Source organism: Rhipicephalus microplus, chromosome 4, assembly GCF_043290135.1.
Source record: "Rhipicephalus microplus isolate Deutch F79 chromosome 4, USDA_Rmic, whole genome shotgun sequence".
In the NCBI taxonomy this organism is placed as follows: Eukaryota; Metazoa; Arthropoda; class Arachnida; order Ixodida; family Ixodidae; genus Rhipicephalus; species Rhipicephalus microplus.
In genome coordinates, this window is record NC_134703.1 from 123,879,768 (window position 1) to 123,891,403 (window position 11,636).

The window sequence follows — 11,636 nt, forward strand, 5'->3', positions numbered from 1 at the left end:
AATTTCGGAGCCCTCCACTACGGCGTCTCTAATAATCATATCGTGGTTTTGGGACGTTAAACCCCACAAATCAATCAATCTATGTCTCATCACGCGTCTCTCAAACTGGTCTCTGGCAGAAAACGTAAAAGGAAACCAAGCACCTCCTCGCGAATCGTCCGCGCACTCTCCGAAAACATGATATTCTCACAGTATTCGCGGAAAAATCTTTTTTTTACATGTTCGCGAGTTCATTCCTTTCTGAGCAAAAGCGCTTGCAGCACCGGATGTAGTTGTCTACATACCCGACTGCACTGCACTCAACAGCCTGTTAAGGTCTGTCACGTAGTCAGACTTCAAGACTTTATCTCTTTCACTGAATTCAACACTCGCAGCATGGGATGGTAACATTAGATTTAAACCACGGGCAAAGAGCGCTGCTGTATACGTCACTGCGACACAACGACTGTGGTACGGCGTTCACTCCAGAGACCACGACCGCCCAGTGGCTGCTATTGGGCAGATACACTCATGATTAAAAAGAACGCTCTTCATATTCAATGGCCATTTGTTAACGACAAATTGGCAAAATTTTTTCGTTAAACGACCCAGGATGCAACGCGGAATAGAACTTATCCGTGTCCCCTTTTCTCGTTTCCTCTGCTATAGACCATGTTGCGCCAAGTGTAGCCCGATATCCGACCCAGGATGGTTAGTGTTCCGCTCGAGCGACATTAGCCTCACGATGATTACATTACAACAAAGATTTTGTAAATTAAAACTCCGGACCACGTCTTTGCTCTGTGTTTTGATCGTAATGCCCTCAGTAAGAGATCGTTGAAAAGAAGGGGGAGGGGGGGGTCATCTCAGTGAATCTTCGGCCAACCCTACGTAGAACTCTACAAAGAGCTGCGTTCTAGAATTTATTATGCCATACATGCGTCTAGTAAAACTCAACATTTCACTAGACGCGTCTCTCTGGCAATATCATACGCGCCTTTTCTGGCGGAGGCGGAAATGTTGTAGGCCCGTGTACTCAGATTTGGGCGCACGTTAAAGAACTCCAAGTGGTCCAAAATTTCCGGAGCCTTGCACTACGGAGTCTCTCATAATCGTATGGTGGTTTTGGGACGTTAAACCCCACAGATCAATGAATCAATCAATCAAAATCTTACGCACATCGTTATTACATGCGCAATTGATCAATGCTCCGAAGTCGCACCGTGGATTGTACTCATGTCATAGTGGGACGACGCCGATTCATATCACTGTGTCCGAAATTCGTTTTATTGCCACCGGAACCTTTGGTTAGATGCGTACTTTCCACTTTACTTGTTATTGAAGGGCGAGCGCTGCTCTCGATTTGCCAAAGTGGTCTAGCAGTAATGGTGGATGGTTGCTGACACGAAGGCTGCAGGTTCGAATACCGATGACAGTGGCCGCATTTTGGTGGAGGATAATCGCTTGAGGCTCGCCCCGCCACGGTGGTCTAGTGGCTAAGGTACTCGGCTGTTGACCCGCAGGTCGTGGGATCAAATCCCGGCGGTGGCGGCTGCATTTCCGTTGGAAGTAGAAATATTGTAGGCCCGTGTACTCAGACTTGGGTGCATGTTAAAGAACCCCAGGCGGTCAAAATTTCCGGAGCCCTCCACTACGGCGTCTCTCATAACCAAATAGTGGTTTTGGGACGTTAAACCCCACAAATCCATCAATCAATCAATCAATCAATCGCTTGAGGCTCGCGTACTCAGAATGAGGTGCACAAGAAATAACAACAAATTGTAAAAAAATTATCGATTATTTGATCACGACATCCCTTATAATCATATCGTGGTTGCAAAACGTAAAACCCGAACTAATATGACTATTTGGCAACACTGCACGAATCTAACGGGCTTGGCAAAATCAGCCCAACGGCCGCACCCTAAGCCATACGTCTCACATTTCGACAAAGCAAGCACACCGCGGACACAAATAATCAATACCTGCGTTCGCCATTGTCACACTATTGGGGGTCCTTATCGTAGCAGATGGGAGGACGGGGAATGGGGCGCATAATTTTCTGCATGTGTTCTCCAAGAAAGATTCCCAAGTCTGGTTCTCGCGATTATGACGTGACGCACTGGTGGTTGCGCCAGTGGAACTCTCCCTTTTCCGCCACGCTCTCAACTCCCACGGTTAGACTTAACGGTTCGCGCATACTTTGCATTAACCCGCACTGCCGTGGTCTCAGGACAGAGGAGGCACCCGTTCTCACCTTCCAAGAGGAAGTAATTTGTATGGCACCGTGCAGTTGTAGGTCAAACTTTTTCTGCTCTGGTTGTTCGTTTTCTCATCCGCAGATCGACCCGGGAGACCTAAGTATCCTCGTGCTTTCCGTTTTGTGCTTTATACTCAGAGACGATTCGGGTGCGTGGCGGGAAGCGCAACGCTTCCCCCACTCGGGATGCCCTGTTAATATGCACGGGCAAGATCGCCATATCAATAATCGATACTATGCCGTCGTTTGTCGTGTCGCTTTGTGAACGGCCGAACTATTTAATTGCCTATTGTTGTCCGTCGCAAAGCAGGAAACGTGTATTGGACCACTACTGAGAAACCACCGAGGCATAGCTCAGCGTTTGTGTTCCGTTGCTAACCAAGAGGTTAGTAACGAGAGGCTACTGACGAAGAGTGCCGCCTCGGGTGCTATAGTGGTTGTGGTGCACGGCTGCTGACCCATAGGTCGCGGGTTCGATTCCGGCTTTGGTGGTCACATTTCGACGTGGGCGAAATAATACAGGCCCATGTCTGTGCACGTTAAAGAGCACCATGTGATTGAAATTTTCCAAGCCCTCCATTATGACGTGTTCCATAATTGTATCGTGGTTTTGGCACGTAAGAACCCACATACTGACAAAGAAAGAAGTAACAGCGCTGCAACAGGACAGAGATGAGAAGACACAGACACGGCCGCGTCTGTGTCTTCTCGTCTCCGTCCTGTTACAGCGCTGTTACTTCTTTCTTTGTCAGTGTGTACCAACCAGCCCAATTCAAGGTGCTGGTACAACCCACATTGTATTGTCACAGCCGCTCAAATAGAGCGGGCGTGATATTTTTAACCAAAACGGAAGTTCGATTGCCTGCAATGGTGGGAGCACTCAAAAGAGAGTTAAATGCAAAAAAAAATAATACACAGATTTTTTTACCCAGCGGGAAGTAGTTCCCGTTCTTTTTAAACTGAGTGAAAGAAAGAGACGATGTGTAACATAATTCTTCACTACAAATAACGACGCCAACAAGAATAAAATTCTTAATATTAGCCTCAATATATCCTTAATATTTACTTAAATCTCTTTCGGAAGCATTGATGACAATATTTAATTTATGCGCGACAAAGTCATGATATAATTAGGGCACGCTTTGGTGCAGGGCACTGAAGATTTCAGCTATACCAAGTTGTTTAACGTGTACCGGCATGGCACTCTACACGAACCTCTATAGTGCTTCGCCTCCAACGAGGTGCGACTACTGCTGCTGGTATCGAACACGCTATCACTGTGTTATCATGCGTTCAGCATTGAACGGTTGCTACGATTGGGCATATATTGAGTAAAAGTTCGTCTGAAGACATAATAACGCGTTCACTGTGTCTCACAAATAGTTGCGTGAGTCACAATAAAAACGTCTGTGGTTCTGAAGTGCAGTCTGAAGTATAAGTGATATTCCTAAATTTGTAGACATTGCACGTGTTTTATTACTGACAATAATATTTCATATATCAAAATGAACATGTACTAGGTAGTTATGAGCAATTGTTGTTTTTTTTGTGAAAAAGAAGAAGCCCAGTATTTCTGGCACTTGGTACTTCAGCCTTTTCTCACACCAATCTCCAGAAGTTTATAATAAAACAATGTAATGTGGCTATAGCACGCGGACTTCTTGTTGCATATATACACGGAAAACGCTCAGCCATATTTATTTAGTGATTTTACCTAACACATGTAAGTGCCACCCGCTCGGTCTTCTAAACGAGGTCTTCCTTATATTGTGTTGTTGCGGACGTCTATGAAATGTGGAATGCGCCAGCCCAAGTGTTTTCATGCGTACGAATCTACCGTGGCCCCATTTTTTCATTGTGAAATATATAAAACATTAAAAGCGTATACTACGCCGGCAGTGAGACCTATTCGTAAAGTAGTCGGTAACATATTGCTATATAACTTCACACGAAGATGACTTTCATGAGACTTATGCTTCTTCAGAAAGGTTTGAAAGGTTTGATTTGTTTCAAATCAAGGGAACAGAAAATCTTTTCACTGAACCCTGTATTGCCCACGAACAGCTTTGCCTTCAGAAAAATAGTGAGAAAACGCTGTTTGTTTTTACTTTTCTTGTACAGTTCATTTTACGAAAAATAAGAACAAAATTTTGGTTGAGGCATAACTTGAGCAGTAATAATTGGAAATAATTATTTCCAAAGTAATATATGTGAGTCATTTCACCTTCTTTATAACAGGCTAAATCTGAGCTGTCTATCATGATACATATAGTAGTTTTTGGTAGCTTTATTGAGGTATTATATTCAATGTATCAAATATGATATAGTGGGCATTGCCGTGGGCATTACATTAGAAGCTAGGGCGCTGAGCGAAAGCGAGTAGGAAAAGAGCAACTGCGCATTAAATCTCCTGTCGGTGTAGGATACATCGATATGAGGCAGATTTCATCCTAAGCGAAGGCTCAGTGGCTATCACACAACGTTGGTCAGCACATGGATAAGAGATCGATCACTGGGGCTGGGGCACTGCAGTACCCTGAGGATGGAAGTCAGCAAAGCTCGATTATTGTGCCCTCGCACACGTTACAGGAGTGGTCAAGGTTATTACTTACTGTTTCTCTCTATGTCATCCCTGATAACCAAATTTAACAACTTCTGGATGCCATACTCCAAGGTTTTCCAAGCGCAATACTTTTTAGGATAGGGGTCATAGTATTGGAGTCCATTTATTCACGTAAATCTTGAATGGGATTTTCACCAGAGCAGAGTTTTATAAAACATCTGTGGGAAGCTCCTATTATTATGTTGCACTGTGTAAATGCGTTTCATTGCTGGCTGCATCTTTCTTCTCGGTATAGAGTTGTGGCCAGATTGCGCACGTGAAAGTGCTTCGGCAGTAATTGATTGCTGCTTTTTTTTTTACAAAAATTTGGTTCCTGCAGATAGTGATTGTTAGTCGTTTTTTTATTCGCAGAATTATGGTTTGCTGTCCTCCACCGTGGTAGTCTAGTGGCTATAGTACTGGCCTGCTGACTCGCAGGTGGCGAGATCGAGTCGTGGCTGCGGCTGCTGCATTTTAGGTGGGGGCGAAAAATCTGTAGGCCAATGTGCTCAAATTTTGATGGACGTCGAAAAAACCCAGGTGGTAGAAACTTTCGGACCCCTCTACTACGGCATCTCTCATAATCATATAGTGGTTTTCGGGCACTAAACCACATATATCATCAATTAACAGTTCGCTGTTCGCCTTTGTGCGCCTTCTATTAATATGTTTCTCGGGCAGGTATTCCAATGGACCTCCTGTTGCTCTGATACACAAACCCTCTATGTACCTACAATTCCCATTAAATACACTTGAGCCATTTAAATTGAAATAATTGCGCCCAAGCGTAAAATAAATTTTATTTCCGCCTCACAACAACAATGTTTCGATAGAAGTGCACATTAATTTTTTTCCATTATCCCTTGGCAACAACAGTCTCCTGTTTCATTTTCCCAACTATTGTTATTTCTTATATCCCATGGTTTGCGCCTCAGCAGATGGTAAGCGATATCCCACGGCTGCTGCAATTCCTAAAGTTCTATGGCGCAAAGGCACACAAAAAGACAACATGTAGGCTGTAGCGGCAGTTTTTTTTTTTTTTTTTGCTTCTAGCACTCAAATCTTTGTCACGGTGGGCACAGACGCAATTCATAACTCAGAGAGAATTGGGACTCGCGGTCTTCTTTCCAGATCGTCAAGGGCGCCCTTAATGGTTGTGGGGGACTGGTCAAGTGACTAGCGTTCACGCCTTGCAAGACGCTCCCCTCCCTTCTTCGAGCAACTACGCGCGCGTGTACGCTCATCATCCCGTGATCCAAGCATTATCGAAGATTTTCATTGGACGACGGCACGGCGACGTCTCCGTAAAAGCCCTCCCGATGGAGCGCGAACACGTGATTTCGCGTCTCGTAGCCCGAAAGAAGCGCAAACAGTCTGGCCTAACTGTAAGCCTTTTTGAGGTTAAGCTTATAATGCTCTGCCACACGCCTTTCTGTTTTTTTTTATTTCTTTCTCTTCATTATTTCGTTCTGTGTCGGTGGCGAAAAGAGACAACAGCGAAAAGCGTTTTATACCGTTTTATAGCGTCTTCTTTAATTGGAGCTCAAAATATTGGCCTCGAAGACATACCCTGGCGCCACCTACGTGATGACGTCACTCATAGGTTGCCGGGTTGCGTTGTCTACTATATATAGAACACCGCATTTCCTGCGCTTTTGCTGTGGACACCATGCGTGCTTCTCTTCGTTTCGAAGCTCAGCGCTTAAAGAAGCGGTAAGACCTGATAATACGCGAAGCAAACTACAAATCGGTGCACCCGGTGGCACTCTGGTGTCTAATTCACATCGTAAAATCGCGACTAAGAACCGGTGCAGCCATGGGGGAGGAAGCAAGCGGTGTCGCGAAAGCAGTAGCTGCCGTATTCCACCTACTACTCAGCAGGGTGAGCGCACGCATCCTCTCTGTGACGTCAAACCACCGCAGCGCTGGCCTCTCTAGTGGAGGCCCTCGCGGCCAAACGAAAAGATGACAGCTCGGAGGAATGATGCGCTTTGATCATGTCACCACCATCGCAGTAATCACGATTAGTAAATCATTTGCCACGGTGGATTAGTGTTTATACATTGTCCGGCTTCCGACCCGAAAGGTCGCGGGTTCGATACCGACTTACGCGGCGCATTTCGGTGGAGGCGAAATGGTCTATAGAGGCCCGTGTGCTGGGCGATGCCTGTGAGTATGTCAAAGAATCTGAGATGAGCAAAATCTTCGGAGCCTTCCTCTACGGCATGACTGATAATCATGTAGCGGTTTGGGCGCGTAAAAGCGCACATACTATTATTAATAAGATAGTAAATGAAATGGCCCCGTCACGGTGGTCTAGTGGCTATAAGGTACTCGGCTGCTGACCCGCAGGTCGCGGGATCGAATCCCGGCTGCGGCGACTGCATTTCCGATGGAGGTGGAAATGCTGTAGGCCCATGTGCTCAGATTTGGGTGCACGTTAAAAAACCCCTGGTGGTCGGAATTTCCGGAGCCCTCCACTACGGCATCTCTCATAATCATATCGTGGTTTTGGGACGTTAAACTCCAAATATCAATCAATCAAATCCTTGATTGATTGATATGTTGCTAATGTTTCAAGGTCATTTATATGGTTTCTAATGTTTCAAGGTCATTTACATTATAACGACCGTTATATTTATAGCCTTAACTTTGTGTATAGCCATTTGAATGTGAAATTAATAAAATTTCGTGAATACCGTTCTTAGTCATAAGCGATAAAGCAGTCATATGTGGCCTCTGCTCGACAGAGTTCAGTTGGCATATAGAGATGCGTCAAGGATGACAGGTGGTGTTGACGATTGGTCCGGTCGGTTTGGCTGCATGGTGGGAGCCGTTGATCTCTGTGAAACACCCGTTGTTTTCTGGGTGAGGCGGATGTTGAAAAAGGCACAATTTTTTTGTGTGTCTCGTCAGTAGCGGCTGACGAAATCGTTCCCTATGCTTGTCATTGCGAGGAGACGCTACTGGACTTTTTGTGGGACTGTCCGAGATATAGTACTCAGAGGGAGTACCTGACGTCCACTCTAGCGTGCCTTTACAATAGGCCAATGCCTCTTGAAACCACTATTACACGTCGTCTACAAAATACATCGCAGCCGAAGGCCACAAAGGCGCTATACACTGTTGTTTTTAAAAGAAACAGACTTGGACAAGTGGCTGTGAGAGTTATGACGCGAACCACGCAAGAGTGACAAACTATGACTGACTATGTTAGTTGTGTTATGTGCCGTCTTTGTCTCTATTTTCTATCCATCTTTTATTCTTTCCCATCCTGTTTCCATGTGTAGCGTAGCAAGCCGGTTGTCCTATACTACTCAACTTTCTCTTATTCCCTTTCCATTTCACTCAGCCTTTTTCGTTCTAATATATCTTGTTCTAATCTCTTGTGGTCTTAACCGTGGCAGTATGCCCTAGTGGCAATCGAACGCACAGCTTCGTGGTTTACATTAAGCACTGGAGAACATACAGTGCATTGTGGACGGGAATATTGGCGGATATCTTGTGTATCGAAGGAGGTAGGCTAAAGACCTGCGACCACCAACGTACGCAACATGATAATATCTCGCTTGTCCATTAGTACGTACGTCAAAGCACCCGTGAAAACAAGAGACTCATAGTAAAGTTGTAGGACTCGTCGTCTAAAATTTAAGAGACACGCACAAGCGGAAGGCTCCGGATATATGTTCTAGTGCAGTTATCTCACGTTCGCCTTAAGCGAGCAATGGTGTTTCGTGATAAGCCCTGAATCGGGAGCAGAGGTGTGTAAGAGAATACTCACCTGAAGACACCTCTCTTATGTTGAACGTGGTTATCTTTGCCTATGAGAACACATGCGGTATTAAGCAATGTGATAATTAATTGATATGGGGGGTCCAACGTCCCAAAACCAGCATATGATTATGAGAGACACCGTAGTGGAGGGCTCCTGAAATTTTAACCACACCTGGCGTTATTTAACGTGCACCCAAATCTGAGCACACGGGCCTACAACATTTTCGCCGCCATCGAAAATGCAGCCGCCGCAGCCGGTATTCAACCGCGCGACCTACAAGTCAGCAGCCGAGTACCTCAGCCACCATGGCTGGGCTAAGCAATGTAATAGTTTATATTACTAAAAAGATCGTTACAATACTGAACTGATAAACAACTTAAACAAAGATCAAGATCTTTTGAGGAGTATCAAGGTGCATGTTTACATTGAGGCCGGCGGAGAACAGCGACTTCTCCGCATTTATGTCGCTTTATGTCTGAACAGTCTCGCGAAGTCCCCGCTGCTGGTTGCTATTGAAATATATTTTAAGCATGAATAATGTCTATTACCTAGTGAACTATATGAATATGACCATTCATGCCAGTAGTATAAAATATGCTCTAAAATGACGTAACACGAGTAACAAGTCGACAAAAAGCCTGAAACGCGAAGGGAGAGACCCCTACTCTGAAAGTAAGAACACGTAAAAAACAAAAAAGAATGAAAGCGATTTTTTTTTACTTTTTCACGAATCACCCTAACACAGCCTTCATGTGGTAAAAATAGCAAGTGTTTAAAAACTAGCCTTGCAGGGCAGATTTACGTTTCTGCATGTTGGTTCCTCAGCTTCTATTAGTAGGTTAACTTTTGCTTTCAGTCGATGCATTTCACACCATTTAATTTAAGAAAGACAGCATCAAGTGCCGCCGAGTAAGACATTCAACCGTAGATTAGAAACAAGTCGCTTAGTTAGAATCGGGCTGTTATCTGTCCCGTTATCATGTTCGCTATAAAAGCAAGACGCATGGCGGTGTTGTTTAAAGGCACCAAGACTGAGTTTCCGGTGTTGTAGCCATATCAAGCGAATAATAGGGTGAGTGCATCGAAGTTCCACTGAAAGAAATTCCTTCGAAATGCAGGCGAAGCACACATCTTCAGCATTTTTTAAATATTAAAAGTCATTTCGATCGTGTTCCATGTTCAGTTTTTCAAGACACCGTACAAGGCAGCTTGTACGTGGTCCAATAAATTGACTTCAAATCGTGTATTACCGCCTGCGCAAATATCTCGCATTAAGAGATGCATGAGCTAGCACGTTATCACTGCAAGGCTGTTTTTGGGGATTAATCCTCTTCTCATCCAGTTAGTGGTCGGTTTCCTGTCCCTGCATGAACGAGCTCAATTTTTGTTGATGCGGCCTCATCGAGAGTGAGGCGCATGGAACGGCTTTCAACTTTCCTTTGGTAGAGTACCCAGTACTCTAAATCGTTAACCACTTCCTCTAAACCCATCATAACGTCCACACAACCCTGTATTGTTTTGGTTATACGCCCTCGACGAGATTCTTGGGACGGATTTCTGCACTCCCATAGCTGAGTACGATGTACTCTAAGACGTTGAACACTTTTTCTAAACCAGCATTATAAGGTAAGACTAAAACGTCTTGTCAACGTAAATGCAAGGTGTGCTTCTAATAAATGCACGTTGTTCTCTCCTACTAAGTTTTGCGGTTTATATAACAGGGAGATGACTGACGTAGTCTTAGTGAAATTTACTGCTGTTAGTCTTTATAGTCATTTGTTAAAATTATGTTTCCTGGCATTTTAAGAGGCACCAGCGTTTACCATTAGCCGGTAGAAGTAAATGTAGAGATTATTGAAATGGTCAAGTGGATTAATACTAATCTTATTAGGAAAAGTTTGAACTTTTTTTTCCAATCTATAAGCAGTTGCACCTTTTATCTTGATACTAGCCAACTCTTTTTTACTACTCCCGACTATACCACCTGAAACTACGGGCAAATGTTTTCTTGTAGCCTAGGATCCCTTGTACGATGATCTTTCAAGTGTAGTATTGCAAAATGTGCTAACTAATAAAATGAAGACGGTGTGTACAGAAGACTGTCGATGGAACAAAAGTTCACCCGCAGCTCACTGTCGTATATTCCCTAGGTGCACAGTAGACGTTTATGGATACTGCTCCGATCAAGCGCATTGTGAGAGTTCTCATTTCAAGTTCAACGACCGGATTGAACTCCCATCACTGCCCGTCCCGAAACTCACCGGCAAGAGAGCGTTAATCCGTTCGTCGGGTGTCGCACCGGACAAGGCGCGTCTCTTCATCGGAGCGACACCGGCTGAGGGGCGTGTGTTGACCGTCGCCTAGCCGGCCGGCGTGGACGCTGGCCGCCCGAGACTCGGCGAGACAACCATTGAGTGGCAGAGGAGATGGGCTCTACGCGCACGGCCACTACACTGTATCGCGACTGGCGCAGCTTCGTTTGCCGCAAACGGCCTCGGTTTGTAGCGTGCGCGCCTTGCGGGGTTCCATTCCTGGATGCGGTCGCGCTGCCGTTTCAACCGCCGAGTAGGGGCAGCGGACTCCTTCTTCGCCCGCGGGCGCTGCTACGGCGGCTGCTGCCTCTCACCCTCTCTCCCGCTCTCTGACCGCCTTACCTGGAACGCTGACCTCGATTTGGCAGCCCGCAGCGCTATAGACTGCTCAAGTCTGCAGTAGAGGTGCGCCCTCCCCCCCTTCTCTTTCCAGCATCGCCACACCAGCGTCTCCCAAATCGGCTTTCCTTCATGAAGTGCCTTCTGCCTCTTCTTCTTCTTCCCGGGGCCAATACGCGCGCCGTTTGTGTACGCGCAGCGGCGTCAAGACATTTGCCCGAAGTGGCGCGCCCCCGCTACACCAGGTGAACGTGCCTGCCTGGTTGCCGCGACGCGCCTGGACGCGAGCGAGCGTGCCGCCGCGCGATCCATCGGCCAGTTTTCCATTCGGCCGCGATCTGGGCCAGGGACGGTTTCGCGATAGAAAGG

The 11,636-nt window shown here is 45.8% G+C and overlaps 1 protein-coding gene across 1 annotated transcript in view; it reads right to left on the reverse strand.

Moving 5' to 3' along the window:
• LOC119172343 (brain-specific serine protease 4) overlaps window positions 1-11,171 on the reverse strand; it is a 75,872-nt gene extending 64,701 nt beyond the window's left edge. The window contains exon 1 of the mRNA XM_075893622.1: window positions 10,878-11,171. The gene's annotated coding sequence lies outside the window, so the exon portion shown is untranslated. The remainder of the gene's footprint in view (window positions 1-10,877) is intronic.
• Between the last annotated feature and the right edge of the window lie 465 nt (window positions 11,172-11,636).